The sequence below is a fragment of the Mixophyes fleayi genome, chromosome 1 (assembly GCF_038048845.1).
Source record: "Mixophyes fleayi isolate aMixFle1 chromosome 1, aMixFle1.hap1, whole genome shotgun sequence".
In the NCBI taxonomy this organism is placed as follows: domain Eukaryota; kingdom Metazoa; phylum Chordata; class Amphibia; order Anura; family Limnodynastidae; genus Mixophyes; species Mixophyes fleayi.
This window is the reverse complement of record NC_134402.1, coordinates 206,423,990-206,439,872: the sequence shown is the minus strand read 5'-3', so window position 1 is coordinate 206,439,872 and position 15,883 is coordinate 206,423,990. Positions and strand designations below refer to the sequence as shown.

The 15,883-nt window shown below is 42.8% G+C and overlaps 1 long non-coding RNA gene across 1 annotated transcript in view; it reads right to left on the bottom strand.

Moving 5' to 3' along the window:
• Positions 1-614: 614 nt before the first annotated feature.
• The window catches only part of LOC142107051 (uncharacterized), a 41,701-nt gene continuing 26,432 nt past the window's right edge, over positions 615-15,883 (bottom strand). The window contains exons 4-5 of the long non-coding RNA XR_012679857.1: positions 1,583-1,864; positions 615-775 (exon numbers count right to left, since the gene is read on the bottom strand). This is a non-coding gene — a long non-coding RNA (uncharacterized LOC142107051). The remainder of the gene's footprint in view (positions 776-1,582; positions 1,865-15,883) is intronic.

Below are 15,883 nucleotides of genomic sequence, written 5' to 3'. Positions count from 1 at the left end.
ATGGCCTACCTCTTGGAGGGGTGGATTGGTGGTGGAGGGCAACATGTCCCTTTGGCTGACATGGAAATAGCAAATGGAAACCTTTTTTCTTCAGCTACTGCTTGTGCTTGGATGTGAATTCACCATCTTCTTGTCTTGCAAAATACTATAGCCAGCATCGGTTCTGCATGGTGGCTTATTATTTAGCACCTCTGACTCCCTGTGCTGGTGTCATGAGTTGGATTCCTGACCATTGCCTTATGTGTATGGAGTTACTGTTATTCACATGTTAGTGTGGATTTCATTACAAAATACACAAAATACACTTTGTATATCGTCATTTGCTGATAGCCACAACTAGTAGGGCTATATAAATGTTGCCACTATGATGGATTTGTGTCCAAAATATGTTGATTAAATGTTAGTCTTTTGGTCATCCATATCACTTCCTTATTGACCTTAGACCCACATGTTGTGCATCTGTAATATATTAATAAACACACACACACCAATGATTTGTGTGATTATAATGATAACGTGTGATTATTGTCAGCAGAATACAAATTTAGAAACTATTTACAATCAATATAAAAATAACTATTTACATAAATAAAATAAAAGTCACAATTACCCAGACTGATGTGCCCATTTCCAGATTTTTATATCAATTTTTTTAGAATATATATTTTTTTTTTTTAATGTTTTCAAATTTTTTTAATATACTTGTGCATTTCGACACTCAGTTGTTTTGCAGATGGGGGGAGGGAGGCCCACGTTCCAGATTGCTCCACGTGTGCTGTAAAACAAATAAATTAACAAATAAGTCCGTGACACACTAATTTTACAAGCAGACAAGACTTACTAAAGATGAGTACTGTTACATAACTTTAAACTCTTAGGGCTCTTGCTCCCAATGCATTTGCCCATACATTAGACATTGATAAGGCTTTTGTGTTGCAATTGTACATGTACAAAATTCTGTTATGCCCTGGGGAGAGTGCTGTGGACAGGGTAGTCTTAACAGCATTATAGGCCCCAGGTCAAAGCAGTACACTGGGGCCCTTCCTACACTATCACTCACAGGAATTAACCCAAAATTGTATTAAAAATTCAGCTCATCCTTATTGGTACCTCCAACAAATTAATTGTTTGACAATTAAAACGTCTGCTGAAGAGCATACATTGATCTATAAACTTTGCCTAATATAACACGACCCTTGATTTTGTAAAGCAAGATTTTCAATACCATCATACAGACAGAGGTGGGTGTAGAAAATTTCAAGCAATTTATGAGACTTGTTTTAGAATAGCATTTAAAATCTATAGAATAATATAATGACAGGTTAACAAGCCTATTGGGGCCTTCTGCTCGTGTGGGACCTGCCCTGCATGGCCATGTGTTAAGATGGCTCTGGCTGTTGTTTTCTTGTTTACACAAACTCACATTTGGATGTCCATTATCATTGCAACCTGTGTCATGAATGTCAATTTTTAATACACATGAGTTCCAGCAGGGATTAGTCACAAATTTTAGGCACATTGCAGTGGTATCAAATTCCAAAAACCCTTTCTTGCAAAGACTTACTATCTCCTAATGCCTCACCATCTTGAGCCACCTGGCTCTCTGCCTCCTGGTCCTGCTGGACCTCTGGCTCAGGCCCGTCTGAAAAGCACGCACCCTCTCCAGAGTTGGAGGGGGAGGATTGGGCCGCAGGCTGGGACTCCTCCTCCACCTCGTCCTGGCCCTGCTCCACCGCCGCCGTCTCTGGGGAGGCTGCCGCCTCCGACTCAGCCTATACGGCCACCTGCTGAGCAGGACTCTCAGCTTCCTCCTCGCCCTCCACCACCGGTCAGCGGCGTTGGCGCCGCTCCCAACGTTCACGGACTGTTGGAAACAAGAAATGAAAAACAAGTGTATTGTTAACACAATCACCAGCTTAATAAACCGATAGTATTACGATAATCAGCTGATCATACATGTTTAATAAACTTTGCATTGCCAGCAGACACAAATATTAGCTACTACAAAAGCAAGGAGCTAAACATGATAAACACAAAGCATTTCACATGACCTGTCACAAATGTTTGGGTTTGGTATAGGGATGTGGATGTGGATGTGGATGTGGATGTGGATGTGGATGTGGATGTGGAATATCTCAGTGGCCTAGTGGTTAGCACTTTGCTCTCACAGCACTGGGGTCAGGAGTTCAAGTCCCTGATTATAGCTTCAACTGTGTGGAGTTTGCAGGTTTGCTCCATACTTGCATGTGTTGACTTCAACACTTCCAAAACATACTACTGGCCTGGTAATTTTGAAATTGCCGGTAGTCTGTGTGGAAATGTTAGGGTATTTAAGTCTGCAAGCTACTATGTCAGGGGTATGCAACCTGCGGCTCTCCAGGTGCTGTGAAACTACAAATCCCAGCATGCCTTGCCACCTATCTGCTGGTTATCTACTGGCAAAGCATGCTGGGACTTGTAGTTTCACAACACCTGGAGAGCCGCAGGTTGCCTACCCCTGCACTATGTGAATGCATTCCCTCTGTACAGCGCCACTTAATTAGTTGTGGGATATCAAATTCTGTAGATGATGCCAATACTTTAGAAATCGTCCTTTGATGGCACACCCTCACAGTGCAAATAGCCAGTTGCACCTTATGGGACCTTCCACATCTTTGGATTTTCAAAGCTGCCTTTCAAATGTTTTGCCAATAATAAAAACACTTCTGGCACTCAATTCCGCAAATGGATTTTAAGCTTAGGTCACCAACTGACAGCACTGGGGTCAAGGGTTTGAGAGCTTGATTTCAGAACCTGCATTAATGTCCTGAAGTTTCTCACTAAATCATGTGGGAAAGTAAATGTTCAGTAGCCAAATGTAGGAGACAGGAGCCAAAGAAGGTTTGGTGCATTGGAAGGGGAATGACTTTTCCAGTGTGGAGAAAGATTGATATGTAGTGTAGTGGTAGGCCATGTCAGGTGATTTGGGTGAACATAGTTTGATACTTATATACAAAATATATGTTTACACATGTTTCAGCGATTAATCGAGAACTCACTTCTTACAATCTCCTTCCTGACCAACTGGGGCTGACGCCAGCGGATTTTGCTCCAGCGCCTCTGTGTTAGGAACCCCTCCAGCCGGCACAACACAACCCGGAATCTACCAATCAGGTGTTCACTGGAGCCCCTGATGGTGGGGACAGACTGGGCCGCAGACTGACAGAGGGTCGTGAAGTGTGTACCGGCTGGGGAGAACCCAGGCAAGAAGAGTCAGGTCCACGCAGAGGTCAAGGGCAGGCAGCAGACAACAGTATCGGTAAACAAGCTGAGGTCAGGGGTCACAGGCAAATAGCAGAACCGGTAAGCAGGCCAGAGATCAGGGTCACAGGAAACACGAGTGAAGTCCAATTCAAAGCCAAGGGTCATACACGGGGAGTCAGTAGTGGTATCAGAATACAGGAACAGGAACTAGCAGGTCAGCAGACTGGAGCACAGAAGCTATAACCGGCAGTGAGGCTGCAGACCTCACTGCCTTAAATACTAGTGGCCACCAATCAGAGTCTAGCTCTGAATCACACAGAGCCCCCTGCCTGATTAATGTATCAGGCATTAATCAGCCCACAGGCTTGTTAAATCAAGCCACAGGAAGTTTTACCTTCTGCGCATGCGCGCCCGGCTTCCTCCGTTGCCGGGACGCAGCGCAGGGCACAGAGCTTCCGTCCGTTGCCTTGGCAACGGTCGGCCAGGATCCGGAAGTGACACCCCGGTCTTCAAGGTGACAGCCGGGACGCCAGAGGGGGCCAGAAGCTGTGAGTACCGCCGCGGCTCGTGTCACTCTGGAGTTGAATTATCGACCTGCGCCTATTGAACCGCAGTCTGATATATCTGCGGACCCTACTATAAGCCTCCAGTTTCCTCTCGTTGCTGATGTATCTGCCCGAGGTCATGCTGTCCATGCCATCGGTCAGAATCCTCCGCTCACAGCGGATAAATACTGCAGACCTCATTTTTCTACAAGGAAGCTAACTCTGGAGTACTCTATGCACATATGGGCGCGCTTACGTCTCACGCAGATGTTTCTGACACCTGTGTGTGTAATGGTTGCCTCTCCATCCAAAAATATTGCATCAGTCATGGATGAGATGAGTACTCTATGCTTTGCAGTGAGGAAACATTAATGTACACCTGGCTTCTCAATTAAATCAGTTATTTAATCCCACTCAGCCTCTATCTTCTCTCCTGCAAATTTTACATTTCAGTGAGCAGGCTCTGCTATACTGTGGGCACGACAGTTTTTTCGGGCAGAGATTTGACAAACATGTGTAAACATTGTTAATGCAAAATGGGCCTATCTAGAAATGTATATTATTGATGTGTTTTATTGAGAATACACATACAATTACCCATTAGGCATAAGTGAACTATAGGAAGTCTCATACTAACATTAGGAAATTACATACAGTGTATCTGACCAATTGTAAGCATCAAATCCAACCCCAGTGTGAAACCGAGCTCAGAGATGCTATGGGAATGAATAACAACAGAATTAACTATTAAGATTACTATGTGCTAGCCTAGGGCAGACACACTAGGGGGACATGGGGATAGTAAGTAAATCTTACACCGTATAGTGTCAGTTTTGCCCTTGCAGTAACTTGGATTTGATGCTGTCATCAGAAGGTGTTTGAAATGGAATGTAGATTTGGAGTAGGGTAATGACTTTTAAAAGTAGATTGGTACAAAACATTGTTGAGTGCTTTGCCTACCTGTCATTTGCATATCTGTCTTTGATTTGGTGCATGCAATTTTTGCAATCTACATCAAGTTGTGTCATGGTTGTGCACAGTTAACATTAGCCCTCTTGGTAGTGCTTCCCTTTAAAATCCACATTGGCTGTTGGGCACAGGATGGCCATGCAGACATGGCATATTCCTTGCCTATTAGCTATTTAGGCACACAAAACTCAGCTTATTGATTGGATATAATTCAAAACTAGGGATGTGCACCGGCGACTTTTGAGGTCTCGTGTTTTGTGTTTTGGATCCGGATTTTCTCGATGTTTTGGGTTCGGATTTGTTTTGCAAAACACCTGCCGAAAGGTTTTGGTTCGGATTTAAGGTTTTGGATTCGGATTTTTTTTGAAAAAAGCATAAAAAGTTAAAAAAATCAAGTTTTTGGGCTTATTTTCACTCCTACGCTATTATTAACCTCAATAACATCCAATAACAATAATTTCCACTAATCTAAAGGCTATTCTGAACACCTAACACCTCACAATATTTTTTTTTTTTTAGTACAAAATCTTGCAACGAGGTATCTTTGTGGACTGCGTAGAGGAGTGTTCCCCACAATACAATTAAAAACCCATCAACTGGTCTGAATTACAGGCATGACGATGGGCTTTTTCATCCCATGGACATCAGCTGTTTCCCCCCCTGGTGCCTCATTTACAATAACCACATCACCATCCTCATCATCAAGTTCCTCCACAGCGCCAGCTACATCATCAATAGGCTCCTCCCGAGCCACCTCTTCCCGTACAGTGATGGGAAGGTCAGGCTTGACAACCACCAACACCCTTGGACTCGCCTTGAGGATTTGTGATAATTTCTCTTTAGAAGGCAGAGTTGTTTGCTGTTTTGTTGCTGACAGCATAACTCTCTTCAATTTTTTGTAGGGGGGGGGGAGGAGGAGGAGGGATAAGATCCGTGGGTGCAGCTGAACCACTAGTCATGAACACGGGCCAGGGCCTAAGCCGTTCCTTGCCACTCCGTGTCGTAAATGGCATATTGGCAACTTTACGTTTCTCCTCAGATGATTTTAAGTTTCTCTTTTTGATACTTTTTCATAACTTTGGCTTTTTGGATTTTACATGCCCGGTACTACGAGATTGGGCATCGGGCTTGGAAGACGATGTTGATGGCATTTCATCGTCTATGTCATGACTAGTGGCAGCAGCTTCAGCATTAGGAGGAAGTGGGTCTTGATCTTTCCCTACTTTATCCTCCAAATTTTTGGTCTCCATTATATGTAGCACAAGATACTGCAGAATGTGTGAACTTGGTAATATTGCAGTACCAATGGACTTATACTGCTGGATTGGTTTTGCAAATTTGGTTATAATTACTTTTTTTTAAAAAAATTTTATTTTAATATTTTTTATAACTTTTTTTTTTTTTTTAAAAAAACTTGGGAATAATGGGGAAATAACTATGCCCTTAGAAGCACAGAGCACAGGACACAGCACCACTGGACTGAACAGGACACAGCGCAGGACCCAGCAGCACTACTGAACTCAGCAGGACAGAGCACAGGACACAGCACCACTGGACTGGTACTGCAGAATGTGTGAACTTTGTAATATTGCAGTACCACTGGACTTTTACTGCTGAATGTGTGAACTTGGTAATATTGCAGTGCCAATGGGCTTATACTGCTGGATTGGTTTTGCAAATTTGGTTATAATTATATATATTTTTTTAATTTTTTATTTTTATTTTTTTTTATAACTTTTTTTTAATTTTTTAAACACTTGGGAATAATGGGGAAATAACTATGCCCTTAGAGGCACAGAGCACAGGACACAGCACCACTGGACTGAACAGGACACAGCGCAGGACCCATCAGCACTACTGAACTCAGCAGGACAGAGCACAGGACACAGCACCACTGGACTGATACTACAGAATGTGTGAACTTTGTAATATTGCAGTACCACTGGACTTTTACTGCTGAATGTGTGAACTTGGTAATATTGCAGTACCAATGGGCTTATACTGCAGGATTGGTTGTGCAAATTTTGTGGTAATTAAAAAAAAATTAAATTAGTTTTTGGTATTTTTTTAAATAACTTTTTTTTATTTTTTTAAACACAGGGGAATATTGGGGAAATAACTATGCCCTGAGAAGCACAGATCACAGGACACAGAACCACTGGACTGAACAGGACACAGCACAGGACCCAGCAGCACCACTGACCTCAGAAGGACAGAGCACAGGACACAGCACCACTGAGCACAGCACCACTGAGCACAGCACAGCACAGCACAGCACAGAACTAAACTGAACAGCACGAGATATAGCAGGACAGAGGACCACCTAACACACCCTCCCTCTACCCTGATCAATGCCCGAGTGAAGATGGCGGCGACTAGCGGGGAAATTATAGGATCCGAGTATCGCGAGATCCGACAACGAGATTATGAGTCAGAGCCTCAGTTTCAGATTTGAATTTGGCGCCAATACCCGGATCTGTCTCGGATCCGACTCGGATTGGCAACGTTCGGGTGGGCTCGGATTTCATAAATCCGAGTGCGCTCATCTCTATTCAAAACGCACCTTTGTGTAAACCAGTATGTTTGTGGTGGTGTTTAAAATCTCCCTACAGATTGTGTGCCAGTGTTCAGTACTTATGCAGCAGACTGACCATCCTCCAGAATGTCAAGCAATGAGGAGAATAAAATTGTGGCCTCAGAGTGCTATTATGTGTCACACTTTGAAAGTATTTGAGCTACCTTACATGTAGACACATGTTAAAGCAGGCATTGGTCTTACTCTACACAAAACAGGCCCAACATATGCATTACTCACACACAGTACTTGCAGATATTCTAAACAAGATTGTGTTTTAAGCCTAAGGTTAGCTTTTTTAAAGCCCCATTAACAATGTAAATGCTAGTGCAAATTAATTAACCAATTCTTACACCCCAATCCAGATATGAACATTTGAGTTCACATCCAGAATACTTGTACCCCTGAATTTGAAGTCCACAAAATACACAATATAACAGGTGTGTGCAAACTTTTGACTTGGCTTCAAAGTGAGTATATATGTGTTGCCGCAAAGGAACATTATATGACTGCACGAATACACAACATAGCTGATGTATAACATATGACAAATGGCATATGATGCCGCACAACAGTGCTGTCCAAAAGGGAATGACAAAAAAATGTGGAGACCAACTCCAACAGATGCTGAAGTAGCATCTGACGCAAAGACCTTGGCCTTTAATATGTGGACTTTGTGTAGCATTTGTCTGTGGTCACGATTGATAACAAAGGTGCATCTGACTTGCAAGTGTTTTAGGGTCAGTTGGCTCCAACCAGTCCTAGCCTAGGAAGTGTGGCAGCCAATGCATCAACATTTAAGAAACACTTTAACAGAGGTGTTTTGCTAATCTCTATACGTGCACAGACCATGTTGAACATTCTAAAATGTGCCACAACCAAAGACACTAATATCTCTAATGTTAAAGGTAAAAACCACAACATATAGTGTAATTTCAGGGGAAGGGTAGTTTGTGGCTAAGGGTCAAAAAACCAAACATGTCATCAATATATTGGACAAGTAGACATGTGCCTAAATGTGCCCCAAAAAGGACTATGTATGGATTCTTGTGTATAACCATTAGAGATGGTCACTGACCCCCGTGTTTTGGTTTTGGATTTGGTTTTGGATCTGGATTACCATCGTGTTTTGGTTTTGGTTTGCAAAACCGCCGTTGCGTGTTTTGTTTTGGTTTTGGTTTTGTTTGGTTTTGTTTTGCTATTTTGTTGGAAATTCAATGTTTTTGGGCCTAAAATAACCCAATTTAGTGCTCCAACTGTTTCATAGATAAGTAATCTAATTGTAGAGGTAATAAATCATCCAAAAAACAGTTTAATTCCTGGTAGGTAGGTCTTCATTTATTCTACACACAAAACAGATTGTCTTCCTCTTCATCTATGCATATTGGCAATGCAGCCATCGTCTTTGGATGTATATTACACCCTACACTTATAGTTCAATATGTAAAGAAATGGAAAAAGGCAGTTTGCTTTCTGTCTCTATAGGCCCCCCTCCACTTGTTTAAAAAAACAAAAAATACAGCCGTTATAGACTGTACAATATTAATTGAAATGCACAAAGCCAGTTTGGTTTCTGGCTCTCTATGCCCCCCTCCACTTGTTGAAAATACAAAAAATTCAGCCATTATAGACTGTACAATACTATTTGAAATGGACAAAGCCATTTTCGTTTCTGGCTCTCTAGTCCCCCCTCCACTTGTTGAAAATACAAAAAAATGCAGCCGTTATAGACTGTACAATATTAAGAGAAATGGACAAAGCTAGTTTGGAGTCACTCTGTCTATGACATTCTACCCTTAAGGATAAATTGCCCAAACAGCAGCCTTTCAAGATGGTACGTGATATGGAAATCCAACAAGTCCCTTTCCTCTTTGGGGGTAGATTGCACCCTACACTTACATAGAAAGTTTTAAAAAGATGTTATCCTCATCATCTTCAGCTTCATCTTCACCCTCATCAGTGTGTACGTCATCATCACAGACTATCAATTCATCGCTGCTTGAATCCGCCATTAGAGAACAGTCAGTGCTTGGATGTCTTGGATGGTGAAGGCCTTCCTTGTGGAAGATGTAGTTCATTTTTATAAACATCATTTTCTCCACATTTTTGGGAAGTAACCTTCTACGGCGATCACTGACTAAGTTCCCGGCTGTGCTGAACACTCGTTCAGAGTACACACTGGTGGGTGGGCAGCTTAAGTATTGCAAAGCAAGTTTGTACATGGGTTTCCAAATGGCCTGCTTTTCTTCCCAGTAAGGAAAGGGACTGTCTGACATTTCCATATCAACTACCTCTTGAAAGTAATCCTCCACCATTCTTTACATGTTTATACTCGTATTGGATGGAGTTATGGGCAAAGTGACATATTTTTTTGAAAAAACCTTCAAACCAGCCCAGATGTTAAATTGTTCTGGTCTGCCCCCTGCGTCTTCCCTGCTTCTTTTTGGGAAATTTAAATTTTTACAAGCAGCAGCAGCTTCAGAAAGTGAAGGAGGACACGTCGTCAAGCCAAGGCCCAGTTCAGCGGACAACTTGCTGAGCAATAGCTCCTTGCAAAAGTTCACATCTCGCTCATTTACAAGTAAAGACTCAATGTAAGTTTTAAACCTAGGATCAAGCACAGTGGCCAAAACGTACTGATCCGAGTTCAAAATCTTAACTCGAGAATCATTGTGAAGCGAATTAAGTACTTGATCGACAAGGCCAACATACTTTGCTGAATTGCTTGCTTTCAGCTCCTCCTTCATTTTCTCAAGCTGCTTTTCCAATAGTCTAATTAAAGGAATGACTTGGCTCAAACTAGCAGAGTCTGCACTCACCTCACATGTCACAACTTCAAATGGTTTCAGCACCTTGCACAGCACTAAAAGGATTCCCCACTGTGCAAGAGTGAAATACATCCCCCCTCCTTTCCCAATGTCATGGCTTGTGCAATATGCTTGCATGGCTTTGCGCTGTTCCTCCATCCTCTGAAGCATGTACAGGGTGGAATTCCACCTAGTTACCACCTCTTGCTTAAGTTGGTGGCAGGGCAAGTTAAACTGCTCTTGGAGCTGCTGTAATCTCCTACATGCTGTGGCTGAATGCCTGAAATGGCCTGAAACTTTACGGGCCACCGAAAGCATCTCCTGCACTTCACGGTTATTTCGTAGGAAGCTCTGCACCACCAAGTTGATGGTTTGAGCAAAACAGGGAATGTGTTGGAAATCACCCAACTGTAATGCTCGCACTATATTGTTGGCGTTATCAGAAATGACATACCCTAGGGAGAGTCCAAGTGGTATAAGCCATGCATCAATCACATCTCAGTTTGCATAACAAATTGTCAGCTGTATGCCTGTTAGTGAAGCCGGTGATACAAAGAGTGGCCTGCCTGTGACAAATATTACGTAGTGGTATACATGCTGCTGCTGTTCCTGCTGGTGAAGGTGAATGACCAACCCAGTGGGCTGTCACAGTCATATAGTCTTTGGTTTGGCCACTTCCACTTGTCCACATATCTGAGGTTAAGTAAACAGTGGGCAGAATGGCATTTTTCAGCGCAATCTCTACATTTTTACACACTTTTTGGTATAGTTGTGGAATAGCTTTACGGGAGAAATGGTGTCGCGATGGAATTCTGTAATGCGGACACAAAACCTCAATTATTTGTGAAAAACCAACTGCGTTTATTGTGGAGATTGGACGCAGATCTAACACTAACATTGCAGCCATGGCGTCTGTGATTCGTTTGGCGACTGGGTGACTGCTGTCATATTTGCTTCCCCTAGCAAATGATTATTTCACAGTTAATTGCTGAAATGTAGGACTGCTCATTTTCTTGACCTGTCTCTGGGATGACGATTCACCCCCAGCAGCAGCAACAGCAGCAGCAGCAGCAGTGGGACTAACGCTTTCTTCAGAGGAATCAATAATAGTGTAGGAGTCATCCAGCTTTAAGTGGGATACCGAGCTAACTCAGAGCGCTACTGAGGATATTGATGAGGATGGTGTGGTGGGTGTATTTTGTAGTCGTCGGGATGTCGGTGAGCGGAGGGTCTTAGCTGATGATGGAGTGCTTGTAATTTTTTGGGAAGAACTTTCAGCTTTTCCCAACACTTTGCCATGAACTTTCGTTAAATGGCGTAACATAGACGAGGTTCCAAGATGGTTAAGGTACCTCCCTCGACTGACTGTGGCTTGACATACACTACAAATGGCTATACAATTGTTGTCTGGATTGGGGTAAAAATATTTCCACACATAAGAAGTGGATTTTTTTGTTTTATGCCCAGGCATGACAATGGCCTTTTTCTTGTCACGTGCCAGAACTCATATGTGGACTGCTTTGAATCCATTCTGAGCGCAAAGCACTTGTAGTGGTAAAAATTATTTGGTAAGATACTGCTGATAGATATGACTTTTGACAGCCAGAAATATTTATGCACAATTATGGGGGACACCCCAAAAGCACTGGGGAGTGCCAAATATTACAAAAATAAACCTCTATCCTCCTCTCTTCTCTAGCAATTTTTGTTACAGCAGTTGGAATAAGAATATTGTATTCTCTGTCCCTGCTCTAATCAGCCTGTGACTACACTCTGCTCTCTCCCTCTGTCAAATGGCAATGGATTGCTGTGGAGTAGGCATTTATAATCTTGAAGTATCGCAAGAACTGAGCCACGAGATACGACGACGTCACGATGACGTTCGGCCTCGATTTGGATTCGGAGCTGAGTAGCTCGGTACTCAGATACCTAAAGTTCGGGTGGGTTCGGTTCTCGGGGAACCGGACCCGCCCATCTCTAATAACAATACAAACAACAGGGTAGTAGTCAGCAGATACTTGATTGGGACTGTTTTTTGACACTATTGCATGGTCAGATTTATTGTTAACAAACATGAATCTATAGTTGCAGCAGAAAACATAACAAATAAGACAGTGGACTGTGTGCAAAAGTTTCTTGCATCAAGAGTAGACAATCTGGGTAAAGTCAAGAAACATAAGCAGCCTAGGAGCATTGGAGAAATACTTCAACGCGAATTGCTGAACTCCAAAAGGCACACCAGCTTGGTCTGTTGAATGTAACACAAACAATTACTTCAGCAAAATTAGATCACATACAACATTAAATAATGTACTTAGTATATGCCTTGGTGCACATGAAGGTGTCCCCCATAGTGTAATCAGGAAAGTGTCTTGTTAGGTTCAACACATTGCTCTCTGTTATCATGCCTTGTGAATGTTATATACACCTTGATTTAGCTGTGTGTTTGGCATCATTTGGGCCTTGAAAGTCCCCCCACAAAATAAAGAGACAAAATGTGCAAATTGCCTATTGTCCACAAGCCAGTGCATCAAATGAACCTCACAAATGTACCGTTTTTGTGACATTAAAATATCATGCAGCCAGGGCCGGATTAAGGGGGGGGCACAGGGGGCACGTGCCCCGGGCCCCCATCTCTCAGGGGGCCCCCCGGACCAGCTGTGGCTCTTTTTGCTGCCCCCAAATGTCAGTCTACAGGGGGCAGCACAGGGTTCCGTTTTTAAGTGCTCTGTCGGCACTATAAGCACAAGCATGCTTTTGCTTTTTTTTTTTTTTGAGTCTTCTGGGCTTCCTTAGCTGCCGTGTAGATGACAGTGTGAGGAGGAGCAGAGAAGAGCTGCCCTGCCTGTCAGGCATAAGGTAAGTTAATATCTGCTGTGTGTGTGACTTTCTGTGTGTGTGTGTGTCACTGTGTGTGTGTGTTACTTTCTGTCTGTGTGTGTCACTGTGTGTGTGTGAGACTTTCTGTATGTGTGTGTCACTGTGTGTGTGTGACTTTGTTTGTCACTGTGTGTGTGTGTGTGTGACTTTCTGTCTGTGTGTGTGTGTGTGTGTGTGTGTGTGTGTGTCTTTCTGTCTGTGTGTGACTGTGTGTGTCACTGTGTCTGTGTGTGTGTGTGACTTTGTCTGTCTGTGTTTCAGCCAGAGGAGGAGGTGATTATGAAAATGAAGTGGATAATTGTGGACAAGAAGGGGGTGATTTATGGACAAGGAGGGGGTGATTTATTTACAAGGAGGGGGTGATTTATGAACAAGGAGGGGGTGATTTATGGACAAGGAGGGGGTGATTTATGGACAAGGAGGGGGTGATTTATGGACAAGGAGGGGGTGATTTATGGACAAGGAGGGGGTGATTTATGAACAAGGAGGGGGTGATTTATGGACAAGGAGGGGGGATTTATGAACAAGGAGGGGGTGATTTATGGACAAGGAGGGTGTGATTTATGGACAAGGAGGGTGTGATTATACACATAGAGGGGGTTGCAGAGTGACAACCCAGGAAGGGAAACCAATGCTGATGAGAAGGGGGTTGAAGATGCTAAGTAGGTGGGGAATGAGGAGTGAGAGGGAAGATAGAGGATTAAGATGAAGAAGAGGATTGAGGAGTGGGATGTTGGGATATAAATGTAGAACAGAGAAGTACAATGTGCTCAGACCTAGATTTTCTACTTATTGTGGACCCTCTCTCCATGCCCCAGGGAAGTAGCATTTCTAAAGGTGGGCATTATTGGAAAAATTACAAAATTAAGGCCACTCATTCTGTTAGCTCACCTCAGCTGGACATACACTTACTTTATATGGAAACGTATAATGTACAAAATGTAATATGCCTCCATGCTAGCTCTGTTGCCTTGCCACAAATTCAGGCCTGCTAGTGCTAACCAATATATACTTACATTTTGTAAGGTTATTTTGTTAATTATTTGTGGAGTGATTGTGAGGAATTTAATGTGTGCTTGAGTTTGGGGAGAAGGAGTGCTATTTATTAAATGTGAATATGAATTATAAAATGTTGGCAATGGTTTTGAGAAAGGTTTATTTATTACATGTAAATGCTATTCATTTATACCAGGCTGTTTGGTGGGGAGGGAAATAAGTTTATTAAATGTGTACGCTATTAATTTAATGTCGGGGCTGCTTGGGGAAAATAGTTCTATTATTAAAAGTGAATAGTATTAATTTAATTCCAAATTTGGGGCTGGTTGCAGGGAGGGAGGCCTAATTATTAAAGGGGGTGCTATTGATTTATTAACAGGACTGTTTGGGGACTCCTAAACTTTATGTACCGGTTTTTGTTTCAAAATAGGGCCCCGGCATCCCAGAATATACACAAGCAGCAACTGAGCTTAAGACACCAGCAGCCACAGGTGGTGAAAGTGACAACAGCAGGTAGGAGAGAGCAGGACCATCTTCCAACTGTTCTCAATATGGTGGGACTGTCCAGAATTTGGGTGACTGTCTCACTTAGTCAGGATTTGGTCTGACTACAAGGACAGTTGGGAGGTATGTCCTACTTCACACTGTTATGCTTGTGAAGGCAGAGCTGCATGCGCCTAACAGTAGTGCACACAGCATTGCCTGTTTATTTGTTAAAAAGAATACCATATTCAACAATATGGGGCCCCCCTGTCTTAAGTGCCCCGGGCCCCCCAGAACCTTAATCCAGCTCTGCATGCAGCACCAACACTTTACTTTTACATGTTATTCAAAACACTATAGATACTTTCATTCATCCACTGCATTCCCCATGGGCACATCATCCCCAAATGTTGTGACATCTGGTGTTCCATATTAAACTATAACATTTGAACACAAATTAATTCTTGAAAACCTCAATAGAAAGGAGGTAAGAATTTGGCACAGGTGCCTATAGTACAGGAGCAGTTACATAGGTAGCAAGTGACCCAGAAGAGACCTGTGTCTAGATGGACAATGTAGTGAAGAATGTGTAGGGTGTTAATCATTGTCCAAAGCAGCAGATAGTTACAATTGAATGAGTATCTCAAAAACATTACAAATATTATGTCTAAGAAACACAATTACAATAAGCATCTGAAACATAAATACAACTAACCAGGGCCGCCGAAAGGGGGGGGGGGCGGGTACATTTTACCCGGGCTTGCCCAAAAAAATGATACTCACGTGTCCGCGGCGCCGCGTCCCTCCTCTCTTCTCTGCTCCATTCACACTGACTGTCGGGCGTGGCGTCATCAAGTCACGCTCGTTAGTCAGTGAGGAGCGCCGAAGCCAGACAAGACGAAGACAGAAGAGAAGACAGAAGAGAAGACAGAAGAGAAGAGAAGAGAAGGAAAGAAAGAAGCTGACAAAAGGTAAGGGAATAAACGGAGAGGCAAGGGGGGAAACCGAGAGGGACAGTACTATAAAGAAGAGGGAGTAAAAAAAAAAGGAGGAGAGAGGCTGAGAGTGAAAGAAAAAGGGGAGAGAAGCTGAGATTAAATACAAAATGAGGGAGAAACTGGGATTAAATAAAAAAAGGGGAGAGAAGCTGATATTAATCTTAGCTTCTCTCCCCTTTTTTATTTAATCTTAGCTTCTCTCCCCTTTTTTATTTAATCTCAGCTTCTCTCCCCTTTTTTATTTAAATAAAAAAGGGGAGAGATGCAGAGATTACAAAAAAAGGGGAGAGAAGCACAGAATAAAAAAAAGGGGGGGAAAGCAGCATGGAGGGCGCAGTGTGAGCATAAGGGGGCACAGTGTAGTTGTGATGAAGGGGCACAGTAATG